Consider the following 14,627-nt stretch of genomic DNA (forward strand, 5'->3'; position numbering starts at 1 on the left):
CTTTTTTGTGGGCGCACTCTTTAACTTGAAATGAATATAGAAATTGGTCTAAATAGATTAAAATTCAAATTTTAATGATTCAAAAAAATTAAGATAATAAGTGGTTCATAAAGAAAATAATAGTCAAAACGATAATACATTCAAATAGCACAGAGTGCTGATACAGGATAGAAGCTAAATTCTGGCTGACGGAAGAAATTCTGAGTGTTTATGAACAATATAGTTTGAATTTTTGGACGGTACGTTCTACTGATAAACACAACACTGTAATATGTTCCTTGTAAGAGTATAATTAATACAAATAAAGCAGTCTGGACGCTGGTTATACTTATGAATAGTATAAGGGTGGAAAATAAAATGGCAGTGTGAATCTTCTGTCAGTGTTAGACACTGCATGGGCTAAACCAATAAGCTCTACTAAACTGAGTATTCCTCAATGGTCACCCACTTGAGTACTGACCCAGCCCAACACTGATTAGCTTCCGAGATCAGACGGCTTCGGGCGTTTCCAGTGTGGTATGATAGTAGAGGAAATGAAGAATAATTGGAAGCTCTGGAATCACTGATGAGAGTTCACGAAATTACACAGTTATGAAGATAGATATCAGAGATGGAGGGAACCAGATGGATCTGCTGCCAATGTTAGACAGGGACGTGGCCCTGAATCAAATGGTGAGAGTCCACGAAGTACAGAAAAGAAGGAAATGAGAGAACAGTACTTGTAATTTTGACAGTATTGTAATTTGGACAGTATTAGAATAGATAGTAGCATCAATTATTGTAAATGGCTGGAATCTAATGATATCGTAATCAGAAATTAACAAGACAAAAAAATGTCTGAGATGAAGAAACAAAGAAATGAAAGAATGAAGAGGGATAACAAAATAATCACCCTACTATATTAAAGTATCCAACTGCAGGATGTTGATATTGAAGGAAACAAAAATGGATAACACAAAGACTGTAGCAAAATTACAATGGTATGTCCTGACTTGGGGTTTAGATTGAGTAATTCCCAATATCATAATACATGTACAGTAAATCGTAATATGGAATATAGATATTAATGTAGTTGAGAATGCTGGAACAAAACCAGCTAATAATCTGCACACCGCAAGTATGACCTTTTTCAAACATAAATTAATACTAATTGAATGTGTAGCGATGGCGGGCCATTAACTGCTGATATGCATTTTGTATTAAAAAAGATATAAGGTGAAAAAGAGAAAAAGGAGCTGATATTACCGCACTGGGTGTTAAGCCATCTCGTTATTGCGAGTGCCCCTGGCTTGGTAGAGCCCCTGATGGCTCAATTGGTGAGAGAGGGGAGGCGCCGGGCGCCGCCGGCTTGACTGTGATGCTGGCGAGTGCGGGAGGCCGTCCACTGCAGGTGCCACTGGCTTGGTGGAGCCCCTGATGGCTCGATTAGTGAGAGAGGGGAAGGCGCCGGGCGCCGCCGGCCTGGCGGTAATGCTGGCGGGTGCGGGAAGCCATCCACTGCTTCGACGGGGACGGGAAAGTCAGAGGAGGCGCTAAGCGCATATAGGTGCTGATGAACGTCCGTTGCTGCAGTCAGCCAGATGAAAAAAAGGGGGGGGGTGATGTCGGAAAACGCGTTTCACCCGTCCACCGGGCTTGATCACTTCCTGGTGAGGGCTGGATCCCAGCGGTGCTTTTAAAAGCAGGTTAATCTGGATCATCCAATCAGGCGGACATGTGTTTATCCATTAATTTAGCTGCTAGGATCATGTGACTTGTGTCGTCCGGACAGATTGCAATAGTACTGGATCAATTGTTGATTGCCAGGAGACTCCATTATATATGTGAATAAAATGGAAAAAAGGGGGATTATAAAACACAACCGAAGTAATGAACTTAGACACTTTGATATATAAATTGTAGATAATGACCGAAGAAATGCAGACTAAATTAAATGTAGGTAATTGCAGGTGATTGCTTTGACCCTGCAAATGTAAAAGCACAAATAAATCCTAAAAAACGTGAAGGATGCTGTTTGTTGAAAAAATAGGTTTGTGGACACAATTCACGAATAGTATCACCTAATTATGAGAAGTACTGGTACATTAAAAGGATTAATTAGTGGCCTAATTTCCAGCTGTGAATTATCTCATTAAGGCTGGGTAGTATAGCTGTTGTCAGCGGATACTGAGACCGTTTTAATACCATTTAATTGATCCTATAGAATGCCCTCAGTGGATAGTCTCAACAGGATGAATTTAGACCATGATTAGTTGCCAAACATAAGTATATATACGGTAGGTGAATAAAATAAGCGCAGTCTGCAAAGAGTACACATGCACTGCTTAAAGTTTGACATGAGGGTAGTAGACTCAAATCCGTGGCACTGTTACCACACATTGGTTTATAGCTGATTAAAGTTGGCATAGATCTAGATAGTTAATCTAGTATAGTAATAAACTAGTTGTGCCCATGGCTTATTGTGATATGGGAACGGCTCTGATATTCCCCTTCTGGGGCTGAGTGTGTCTGCTCATGATGTATTACTAAATATTAATAATAATTAAATCTGAAAAGGAGGTAGGTATTAGGAAAATAGAGAAGAATTGATTGGGTAATGGACTGGAGCTAGGAGGATTTAAATAATAACTTAGATTAATTGATGTTTTGAGTCATAATGACTACTGTATCTGGGACACGGTAAAGCTATAAATATTAGGGACAATCAAGATACTAAGAAATGCTAATAAACAATTGTTGAAAGAATTGTGAGTAGGTGCGTAGGTGATGGTAGTGTCTAATGGAAATTGGAACCATTTACCGATGAGATAATGAAGGGTGTGTGCTGTGATGTGTAATGCCACAAATGCAATTGTTATGTATTGGCAGTGTGGAATAGGAACAACTGAAGGTTAATGAATAACTGAAACCTAATAGTGTGTAAAATACAATGGGAAAGGTGAGAATTGATGGTGGGCGATGGGAAAATATAAGGATGGGTCAACACGGTGTTAAGTGACAATTATAATCATACATGTATAAAGTATGGAGTAATGCTAGAATAAATGAAATTATATTGAGGGGGGGGTTTGTGATTAAGGTGTGTGGGTGTATGTACGAAGAAGTGAGTATATGTAGGAGTGGGATTGTGTGGTATTGCTGCCGGATGACCTAGTGAAAGCAGGGTGCATATACCGTAGAGCCGTGTACAGGTTAGTTGAAATTATAAATAAAAAGGTTAAAGGTGTAGCCACATTGTTGGATCAGTATGGGTGTCATAAGAATACACTATAATTGATATACCCATTTAGATCTGAAGGTTTTAGCCCTCCCAGCTTGAAGGTCCATTCACTTTCTTTCTTGATGAGTTCCTTGCTTAGATCACTCCCACGTATGCCCAAGTGAACTCTGTCAAGACCAAACGCTCGCATTTCACATGGAGAATCATGGTGATGAGCATGGAAATGCCTGGCTACCGATGTCAATTTTTTGCCTTTCTGAAGATCAGATGAGGCATTTCTGATGGTACCCATATGTTCCAGGATTCGGGTTTTAAATTTCCTTGTGGTCATACCAATGTAACGTTGGTTGCAGCTGCAGATTAAGCAGTAGACCATTCCTTCTGTGTTACAGTTAAAGAAATGTCGTATTTGAATATCACGACCTAATCTATCTGTAACCTTGTCTGTAATCTGGATCTGAGGACAAGCTTTACATTGTCCACAGGGAAAGGACCCAGTTGTGTTACTGATTTTGGTGGGATTACGTGTAAAGTGGCTCTGCACGAGCATGTCCTTCACGTTATTTGCTCTCCTCCAGCTAAATTGGAGCGTGGAATCCAATAAAGGTGATAGGTCTGCATCAAGGTGCAGAACCGGTAAATGTTTATGGATTGCATTCTTTATCTGACGCCATTCTGGGCAGAAGGTACCTACAAAACGGATTTTAGTTTCATCTTTTTCATCCTTTGGTTTGTCTTGGAAAATTAGGGTATCTCTTTTTGTTTTCAGAACAGCTTTCTGAGCTCTTTTTAAAGAACGTTTGCTGTAACCCCGTGTTTGTAGTCTAGTCGCAAGTTCCTGACTTTTCTGTTTATAAACACTGTCTTCTGTGCAGTTGCGTCGGAGTCTGAGAAATTCCCCTTTAGGAATATTCTCGATAGTGGGCGGAAAATGTGAACTGGTCTGGTACAAAATACTGTTGGTAGCTGTATCCTTTCGATACAACTCAGTAGCCAGAGTTCCATTAGCAGTTTTATAAATGTTGAGATCGAGAAAAGATGCCATTTCTTTGCTTATAGTATGGGTCAAGAAGATATTGAGATTGTTGTCGTTCAGTACATTGATAAAATCAAGTAGGAGTTGTTCATCACTGTCCCAGATCACAAGAATATCATCTATGAATCTGAGCCAATTTAGAATGTGTTGTGTGTATTTCTGATTCTCATCACTGAACACAATAGTTTGTTCCCACCAGCCGAGGAACAGATTTGCATACGTGGGAGCACAAGCTGCTCCCATCGCTGTCCCTCGGATCTGCTGGAAGAATTGATCACCAAATGTGAAGAAATTCTTGTTAAGAACAAAACTCAACAATTCGCAAAGAAAATCATTGAAATCATTTTTTTCTTTCATGTCCAGAAAGAACTTAGTTGCTTGTACACCTTGTTGATGAGAGATGCTGCTGTACAGGGCCTCAACATCCAAGGTAACTAGAATACAGTCTCTATCTACACAGATATCATGTAATTTATGTAATAAATCTGATGTATCTCTCAGATAGGAGGGTAGTGTTAAGACATGTTCCCTGAGATGTAGGTCCAAGAATTTGCTAGGTATCTCCAATAATCCCCCATTTCCGGAGACAATAGGCCTGCCTGGTGGTTTCTTGATGTTCTTATGTATCTTTGGTAAAAGATAAAACATAGGTACTCTGGGGTTGGAGACTGTGATTTATGTGACCTCTTGTTGTGTAATAGTTCCTAGAGCCGATGCTTCTTCAATCATATGCATGTACTGTCTATGGAATTTGACTGTTGGATTGAGTGGTAATCTCAGATAGCACGAGGTGTCTAAGAGTTGTCTTAGTGCTTCTTCCTCGTACATGGGGACAGGCCATATCACAATATTGCCCCCTTTATCTGAGGGCTTGAGAATGATATCCTTCCATGACTGGATTTCTTTGAGAGCAAGTCGCTCTCTATATTTCAGATTTTTAGTACAGCATCTTGTCTTGGAGTTCATTTGGATCTCATCGAATTCTCTCGACACCAGATCCAAGAAGACCTTAATCTCTTGACTGTTGTTATCTGGTGGAAAAAAGGTTGACTTCACCTTACATGTGGGTCTGGTATTCTATACCGGTAACGTATTCGAGGGTGATTCCATGTATAATTCCTTTAGGGTCTGGATTGCCGTTATTTCCTCTTCAGATAGAGGTGTATGAAAAGATGTTGAGGTGGATGGTTCCTCCAGTATGGAGGTAGTCAGAATTGGTCCTGTAATCATAGGTAGTGAAGTGTCCGTCGTATCCTTGTTGCTAATTTTAGCAAAAAAAAATTTTAATAATAATTTACGGCCAAAAAGCCTGAGATCTTTTTCCCATTTAAACCTGTTAAATGGTGATGTGGGTGAGAATTAAAGTCCTTTGCTTAAGACTTCCACTTGATCTTCCGTTAGGATTCTAGTGCTGAGATTGATGATCTGTAGTCTGTCTGTAGTTAGTACTTCCGGGTTTTCCGTATTGGGTAATGAGAGGTCCTTTGGGGATCCCAATCGCGATTGTTTTTGTCGGTGTTTCGTCCCCCCTCGCCTCGTCTTCCCTGAGGTTTGTTTCTGCCTCTTGAGCGTTGACCTTTCCCTAAAAAAGGATCCTCACTGTTGTAGCGTTTCGATGTTGCTGAGGCTCCTTCCAGATGTTCTGTAGAGGAGTCTTCACTATATGAGGATTCTCTTTCAGAAGAGCTAATATCTTCTCTTGTTTGTCCTCCTCTACCTCTAGGGGTATAGGTGCTCCAACGGAATATATTTCCTTGAGAGAAATCACTTTTATCCCTATGGAATTTGTTACGTTTTCGTTCTATTATAGAAGTTTCGTACGCATCCAATTCCTTTTTATATTTGTCAAAAGTGTTTTGGAAGGTAAGATCCTTCTCCCAGGTTTCTAATGTTTTGCCTAATTCCTCAATACTCTTTTCAACTTGATCTAAAACTAGATTATCATGTTTGATAAGTATCAGGGTCAACTCATGGGAGCATTTCAATAGGACTGCTTCCCATTCCGCCTTTAAATTCTCTGTGGCCAGAGGAAAGGAAGGAAAAACACGGGGTCGTAGGCCTCTGGGTGAGATCTTGGTTTTGTGATAGTTCTCTAAGGTAGTAATGTCCCACGTAAGTCTAATCCTTTTTTGTAAATTTTTATGTAGTTTAGAAAGATCTGTTCTCCAATCTTTGGGAGTAGCTGGATTCTGAAATGTGTCTGAAAAAATATCACCGTATTCTTCTAGGTTTCTACGTTTAGATATCAGTGCTGTTTTTAATGAAAATGTAGTCATAGTATTTGGTGAGGTTGTGAGTGTTAAAATGATTTGTAGGAAGTGTAACAATTCTTACGGAACCACGTAAAGAACAGAAGACAGTAGGAAAGAGATCCTATTGACGAGAAAGATTTTTATGACCGTGCAGGTATTGGGAAGCTGAGAGATTACTCAGCATGGAAATACTTAACAAGAGAGGGAGGGAATACCGCACAGGATATGGTAAGTATAAGCAAATGATATTATACAACCAAAGTCAAATGATTACAAGAAAACAGTGTTTTCTAATTCTAATATTAGTTGGTGGTGCACCCTGAGTCAGTATAAGAGCATAGGAAAGTGTAGAGAAAAGAAGACTCTTTTGTGGGCGCACTCTTTAACTTGAAATGAATATAGAAATTGGTCTAAATAGATTAAAATTCAAATTTTAATTATTCAAAAAAATTAAGATAATAAGTGGTTCATAAAGAAAATAATAGTCAAAATGATAATACATTCAAATAGCACAGAGTGCTGATACAGGATAGAAGCTAAATTCTGGCTGACGGAAGAAATTCTGAGTGTTTATGAACAATATAGTTTGAATTTTTGGACGGTACGTTCTACTGATAAACACAACACTGTAATATGTTCCTTGTAAGAGTATAATTAATACAAATAAAGCAGTCTGGAGGCTGGTTATACTTATGAATAGTATAAGGGTGGAAAATAAGATGGCAGTGTGAATCTTCTGTCAGTGTTAGACACTGCATGGGCTAAACCAATAAGCTCTACTAAACTGAGTATTCCTCAATGGTCACCCACTTGAGTACTGACCCAGCCCAACACTGATTAGCTTCCGAGATCAGACGGCTTCGGGCGTTTCCAGTGTGGTATGATAGTAGAGGAAATGAAGAATAATTGGAAGCTCTGGAATCACTGATGAGAGTTCACGAAATTACACAGTTATGAAGATAGATATCAGAGATGGAGGGAACCAGATGGATCTGCTGCCAATGTTAGACAGGGACGTGGCCCTGAATCAAATGGTGAGAGTCCACAAAGTACAGAAAAGAAGGAAATGAGAGAACAGTACTTGTAATTTTGACAGTATTGTAATTTGGACAGTATTAGAATAGATCATAGGTTCTCAAACTCGGTCCTCAGGACCCCACACAGTGCATGTTTTGCAGGTCTCCTCACAGAATCACAAGTGAAATAATTAGCTCCACCTGTGGACCTTTTACAATGCGTCAGTGAGTAATTAATACACCTGTGCACCTGCTGGGTTACCTGCAAAACATGCACTGTGTGGGGTCCTGAGGACCGAGTTTGAGAACCTCTGGAATAGATAGTAGCATCAATTATTGTAAATGGCTGGAATCTAATGATATCATAATCAGAAATTAACAAGACAAAAAAATGTCTGAGATGAAGAAACAAAAAAATGAAAGAATGAAGAGGGATAACAAAATAATCACCCTACTATATTAAAGTATCCAACTGCAGGATGTTGATATTGAAGGAAACAAAAATAGATAACACAGAGACTGTAGCAAAATTACAATGGTATGTCCTGACTTGGGGTTTAGATTGAGTAATTCCCAATATCATAATACATGTACAGTAAATCGTAATATGGAATAAAGATATTAATGTAGTTGAGAATGCTGGAACGAAACCAGCTAATAATCTGCACACCGCAAGTATGACCTTTTTCAAACATAAATTAATACTAATTGAATGTGTAGCGATGGCGGGCCATTAACTGCTGATATGCATTTTGTATTAAAAAAGATATAAGGTGAAAAAGAGAAAAAGGAGCTGATATTACCGCACTGGGTGTTAAGCCATCTCGTTATTGCGAGTGCCCCTGGCTTGGTAGAGCCCCTGATGGCTCGATTAGTGATAGAGGGGAAGGCGCCGGGTGCCGCCGGCCTGGCGGTAATGCTGGCGGGTGCGGGAAGCCATCCACTGGTTCGACGGGGACGGGAAAGTCAGAGGAGGCGCTAAGCGCATATAGGTGCTGATGAACGTCCGTTGCTGCAGTCAGCCAGATGAAAAAAAAGGAGGGGGGGTGATGTCGGAAAACGTGTTTCACCCGTCCACCGGGCTTGATCACTTCCTGGTGAGGGCTGGATCCCAGCGGTGCTTTTAAAAGCAGGTTAATCTGGATCATCCAATCAGGCGGACATGTGTTTATCCATTAATTTAGCTGCTAGGATCATGTGACTTGTGTCGTCCGGACAGATTGCAATAGTACTGGATTAATTGTTGATTGCCAGGAGACTCCATTATATATGTGAATAAAATGGAAAAAAGGGGGATTATAAAACACAACCGAAGTAATGAACTTAGACACTTTGATATATAAATTGTAGATAATGACCGAAGAAATGCAGACTAAATTAAATGTAGGTAATTGCAGGTGATTGCTTTGACCCTGCAAATGTAAAAGCACAAATAAATCCTAAAAAACGTGAAGGATGCTGTTTGTTGAAAAAATAGGTTTGTGGACACAATTCACGAATAGTATCACCTAATTATAAGAAGTACTGGTACATTAAAAGGATTAATTAGTGGCCTAAATTCCAGCTGTGAATTATCTCATTAAGGCTGGGTAATATAGCTGTTATCAGCTGATACTGAGACCGTTTTAATACCATTTAATTGATCCTAAAGAATGCCCTCAGTGGATAGTCTCAACAGGATGAATTTAGACCATGATTAGTTGCCAAACATAAGTATAATTACGGTAGGTGAATAAAATAAGCGCAGTCTGCAAAGAGTACACATGCACTGCTTAAAGTTTGACATGAGGGTAGTAGACTCAAATCCGTGGCACTGTTACCACACATTGGTTTATAGCTGATTAAAGTTGGCATAGATCTAGATAGTTAATCTAGTATAGTAATAAACTAGTTGTGCCCATGGCTTATTGTGATAAAGGAACGGCTCTGATATTCCCCTTCTGGGGCTGAGTGTGTCTGCTCATGATGTATTACTAAATATTAATAATAATTAAATCTGAAAAGGAGGTAAGTACTAGGAAAATAGAGAAGAATTGATTGGGTAATGGACTGGAGCTAGGAGGATTTAAATAATAGCTTAGATTAATTGATGTTTTGAGTCATAATGACTACTGTATCTGGGACACGGTAAAGCTATAAATATTAGGGACAATCAAGATACTAAGAAATGCTAATAAACAATTGTTGAAAGAATTGTGAGTAGGTGCGTAGGTGATGGTAGTGTCTAATGGAAATTGGAACCATTTACCGATGAGATAATGAAGGGTGTGTGCTGTGATGTGTAATGCCACAAATGCAATTGTTATGTATTGGCAGTGTGGAATAGGAACAACTGAAGTTTAATGAATAACTGAAACCTAATAGTGTGTAAAATACAATGGGGAAGGTGAGAATTGATGGTGGGCGATGGGAAAATATAAGGATGGGTCAACACGGTGTTAAGTGACAATTATAATCATACATGTATAAAGTATGGAGTAATGCTAGAATAAATGAAATTATATTGAGGGGGGAGGGGTTTCTGATTAAGGTGTGTGGGTGTATGTACGAAGAAGTGAGTATATGTAGGAGTGGGATTGTGTGGTATTGCTGCCGGATGACCTAGTGAAAGCAGGGTGCATATACCATAGAGCCGTGTACAGGTTAGTTGAAATTATAAATAAAAAGGTTAAAGGTGTAGCCACACTGTTGGATCAGTATGGGTGTCATAAGAATACACTATAATTGATATACTCATTTAGACCTGAAGGTTTTAGCCCTCCCAGCTTGAAGGTCCAGTCACTTTCTTTCTTGATGAGTTCTTTGCTTAGATCACCCCCACGTATGCCCAAGTGAACTCTGTCAAGACCAAACGCTCGCATTTCACATGGAGAATCATGGTGATGAGCATGGAAATGCCTGGCTACCGATGTCAATTTTTTGCCTTTCTGAAGATCAGATGAGGCATTTCTGATGGTACCCATATGTTCCAGGATTCGGGTTTTAAATTTCCTTGTGGTCATACCAATGTAACGTTGGTTGCAGCTGCAGATTAAGCAGTAGACCATTCCTTCTGTGTTACAGTTAAAGAAATGTCGTATTTGAATATCACGACCTAATCTATCTGTAACCTTGTCTGTAACCTGGATCTGAGGACAAGCTTTACATTGTCTACAGGAAAAGGACCCAATTGTGTTACTGATTTTGGTGGGATTACGTGTAAAGTGGCTCTGCACGAGCATGTCCTTCACGTTATTTGCTCTCCTCCAGCTAAATTGGAGCGTGGAATCCAATAAAGGTGATAGGTCTGCATCAAGGTGCAGAACCGGTAAATGTTTATGGATTGCATTCTTTATCTGACGCCATTCTGGGCAGAAGGTACCTACAAAACAGATTTTAGTTTAATCTTTTTCATCCTTTGGTTTGTCTTGGAAAATTAGGGTATCTCTTTTTGTTTTCAGAACAGCTTTCTGAGCTCTTTTTAAAGAACGTTTGCTGTAACCCCGTGTTTGAAGTCTAGTCGCAAGTTCCTGACTTTTCTGTTTATAAACACTGTCTTCTGTGCAGTTGCGTCTGAGTCTGAGAAATTCCCTTTTAGGAATATTCTCGATAGTGGGCGGAAAATGTGAACTGGTCTGGTACAAAATACTGTTGGTAGCTGTATCCTTTCGATACAACTCAGTAGCCAGAGTTCCATTAGCAGTTTTATAAATGTTGAGATCGAGAAAAGATACCATTTCTTTGCTTATAGTATGGGTCAAGAAGATATTAAGATTGTTGTCGTTCAGTACATTGATAAAATCAAGTAGGAGTTGTTCATCACTGTCCCAGATCACAAGAATATCATCTATGAATCTGAGCCAATTTAGAATGTGTTGTGTGTATTTCTGATTCTCATCACTGAACACAATAGTTTGTTCCCACCAGCCGAGGAACAGATTTGCATACGTGGGAGCACAAGCTGCTCCCATCGCTGTCCCTCGGATCTGCTGGAAGAATTGATCACCAAATGTGAAGAAATTCTTGTTAAGAACAAAACTCAACAATTCGCAAAGAAAATCATTGAAATCATTTTTTTCTTTCATGTCCAGAAAGAACTTAGTTGCTTGTACACCTTGTTGATGAGAGATGCTGCTGTACAGGGCCTCAACATCCAAGGTAACTAGAATACAGTCTCTATCTACACAGATATCATGTAATTTATGTAATAAATCTGATGTATCTCTCAGATAGGAGGGTAGTGTTAAGACATGTTCCCTGAGATGTAGGTCCAAGAATTTGCTAGGTATCTCCAATAATCCCCCATTTCCGGAGACAATAGGCCTGCCTGGTGGTTTCTTGATGTTCTTATGTATCTTTGGTAAAAGATAAAACGTAGGTACTCTGGGGTTGGAGACTGTGATTTATGTGACCTCTTGTTGTGTAATAATTCCTAGAGCCGATGCTTCTTCAATCATATGCATGTACTGTCTATGGAATTTGACTGTTGGATTGAGTGGTAATCTCAGATAGCACGAGGTGTCTAAGAGTTGTCTTAGTGCTTCTTCCTCGTACATGGGGACAGGCCATATCACAATATTGCCCCCTTTATCTGAGGGCTTGAGAATTATATCCTTCCATGACTGGATTTCTTTGAGAGCAAGTCGCTCTCTATATTTCAGATTTTTAGTACAGCATCTTGTCTTGGAGTTCATTTGGATCTCATCGAATTCTCTTGACACCAGATCCAAGAAGACCTTAATCTCTGGACTGTTGTTATCTGGTGGAAAAAAGGTTGACTTCACCTTACATGTGGGTCTGGTATTCTATACCGGTAACGTATTCGAGGGTGATTCCATGTATAATTCCTCCAGGGTCTGGATTGCCGTTATTTCCTCTTCAGATAGAGGTGTATGAAAAGATGTTGAGGTGGATGGTTCCTCCAGTATGAAGGTAGTCAGAATTGGTCTGGTAATCATAGGTAGTGAAGTGTCCGTCGTATCCTTGTTGCTAATTTTAGCAAAAACATTTTTTAATAATAATTTATGGCCAAAAAGCCTGAGATCTTTTTCCCATTTAAACCTGTTAAATGGTGATGTGGGTGAGAATTAAAGTCCTTTGCTTAAGACTTCCACTTGATCTTCCGTTAGGATTCTAGTGCTGAGATTGATGATCTGTAGTCTGTCTGTAGTTAGTACTTCTGGGTTTTCCGTATTGGGTAATGAGAGGTCCTTGGGGGATCCCAATCGCGATTGTTTTTGTCGGTGTTTCGTCCCCCCTCGTCTTGTCTTCCCTGAGGTTTGTTTCTGCCTCTTGAGCGTTGACCTTTCCCTAAAAAAGGATCCTCACTGTTGTAGCGTTTCGATGTTGCTGAGGCTCCTTCCAGATGTTCTGTAGAGGAGTCTTCACTATATGAGGATTCTCTTTCAGAAGAGCTAATATCTTCTCTTGTTTGTCCTCCTCTACCTCTAGGGGTATAGGTGCTCCAACGGAACATATTTCCTTGAGAGAAATCACTTTTATCCCTATGGAATTTGTTACGTTTTCGTTCTATTATAGAAGTTTCGTACGCATCCAATTCCTTTTTATATTTGTCAAAAGTGTTTTGGAAGGTAAGATCCTTCTCCCAGGTTTCTAATGTTTTGCCTAATTCCTCAATACTCTTTTCAACTTGATCTAAAACTAGATTATCATGTTTGATAAGTATCAGGGTCAACTCATGGGAGCATTTCAATAGGACTGCTTCCCATTCCGCCTTTAAATTCTCTGTGGCCAGAGGAAAGGAAGGAAAAACACGGGGTCGTAGGCCTCTGGGTGAGATCTTGGTTTTGTGATAGTTCTCTAAGGTAGTAATGTCCCACGTAAGTCTAATCCTTTTTTGTAAATTTTTATGTAGTTTAGAAAGATCTGTTCTCCAATCTTTGGGAGTAGCTGGATTCTGAAATGTGTCTGAAAAAATATCACCGTATTCTTCTAGGTTTCTACGTTTAGATATCAGTGCTGTTTTTAATGAAAATGTAGTCATAGTATTTGGTGAGGTTGTGAGTGTTAAAATGATTTGTAGGAAGTGTAACAATTCTTACGGAACCACGTAAAGAACAGAAGACAGTAGGAAAGAGATCCTATTGACGAGAAAGATTTTTATGACCGTGCAGGTATTGGGAAGCTGAGAGATTACTCAGCATGGAAATACTTAACAAGAGAGGGAGGGAATACCGCACAGGATATGGTAAGTATAAGCAAATGATATTATACAACCAAAGTCAAATGATTACAAGAAAACAGTGTTTTCTAATTCTAATATTAGTTGGTGGTGCACCCTGAGTCAGTATAAGAGCATAGGAAAGTGTAGAGAAAAGAAGACTCTTTTGTGGGCGCACTCTTTAACTTGAAATGAATATAGAAATTGGTCTAAATAGATTAAAATTCAAATTTTAATTATTCAAAAAAATTAAGATAATAAGTTGTTCATAAAGAAAATAATAGTCAAAATGATAATACATTCAAATAGCACAGAGTGCTGATACAGGATAGAAGCTAAATTCTGGCTGACGGAAGAAATTCTGAGTGTTTATGAACAATATAGTTTGAATTTTTGGACGGTACGTTCTACTGATAAACACAACACTGTAATATGTTCCTTGTAAGAGTATAATTAATACAAATAAAGCAGTCTGGACGCTGGTTATACTTATGAATAGTATAAGGGTGGAAAATAAGATGGCAGTGTGAATCTTCTGTCAGTGTTAGACACTGCATGGGCTAAACCAATAAGCTCTACTAAACTGAGTATTCCTCAATGGTCACCCACTTGAGTACTGACCCAGCCCAACACTGATTAGCTTCTGAGATCAGACGGCTTCGGGCGTTTCCAGTGTGGTATGATAGTAGAGGAAATGAAGAATAATTGGAAGCTCTGGAATCACTGATGAGAGTTCACGAAATTACACAGTTATGAAGATAGATATCAGAGATGGAGGGAACCAGATGGATCTGCTGCCAATGTTAGACAGGGACGTGGCCCTGAATCAAATGGTGAGAGTCCACGAAGTACAGAAAAGAAGGAAATGAGAGAACAGTACTTGTAATTTTGACAGTATTGTAATTTGGACAGTATTAGAATAGATAGTAGCATCAATTATTGT

At 39.3% G+C, this 14,627-nt stretch overlaps 3 pseudogenes; all 3 read right to left on the reverse strand.

Moving 5' to 3' along the window:
• Positions 1–411: 411 nt before the first annotated feature.
• Positions 412–530, reverse strand: LOC134896573 (5S ribosomal RNA; annotated as a pseudogene).
• Positions 531–7,281: 6,751 nt separating this feature from the next.
• On the reverse strand, positions 7,282–7,400 carry LOC134896574 (5S ribosomal RNA; annotated as a pseudogene).
• A 6,856-nt stretch (positions 7,401–14,256) lies between these two features.
• LOC134897763 (5S ribosomal RNA) lies at positions 14,257–14,375 on the reverse strand (annotated as a pseudogene).
• Positions 14,376–14,627: the final 252 nt, after the last annotated feature.

This window comes from Pseudophryne corroboree, chromosome 3 (genome assembly GCF_028390025.1).
Source record: "Pseudophryne corroboree isolate aPseCor3 chromosome 3, aPseCor3.hap2, whole genome shotgun sequence".
In the NCBI taxonomy this organism is placed as follows: Eukaryota; Metazoa; Chordata; class Amphibia; order Anura; family Myobatrachidae; genus Pseudophryne; species Pseudophryne corroboree.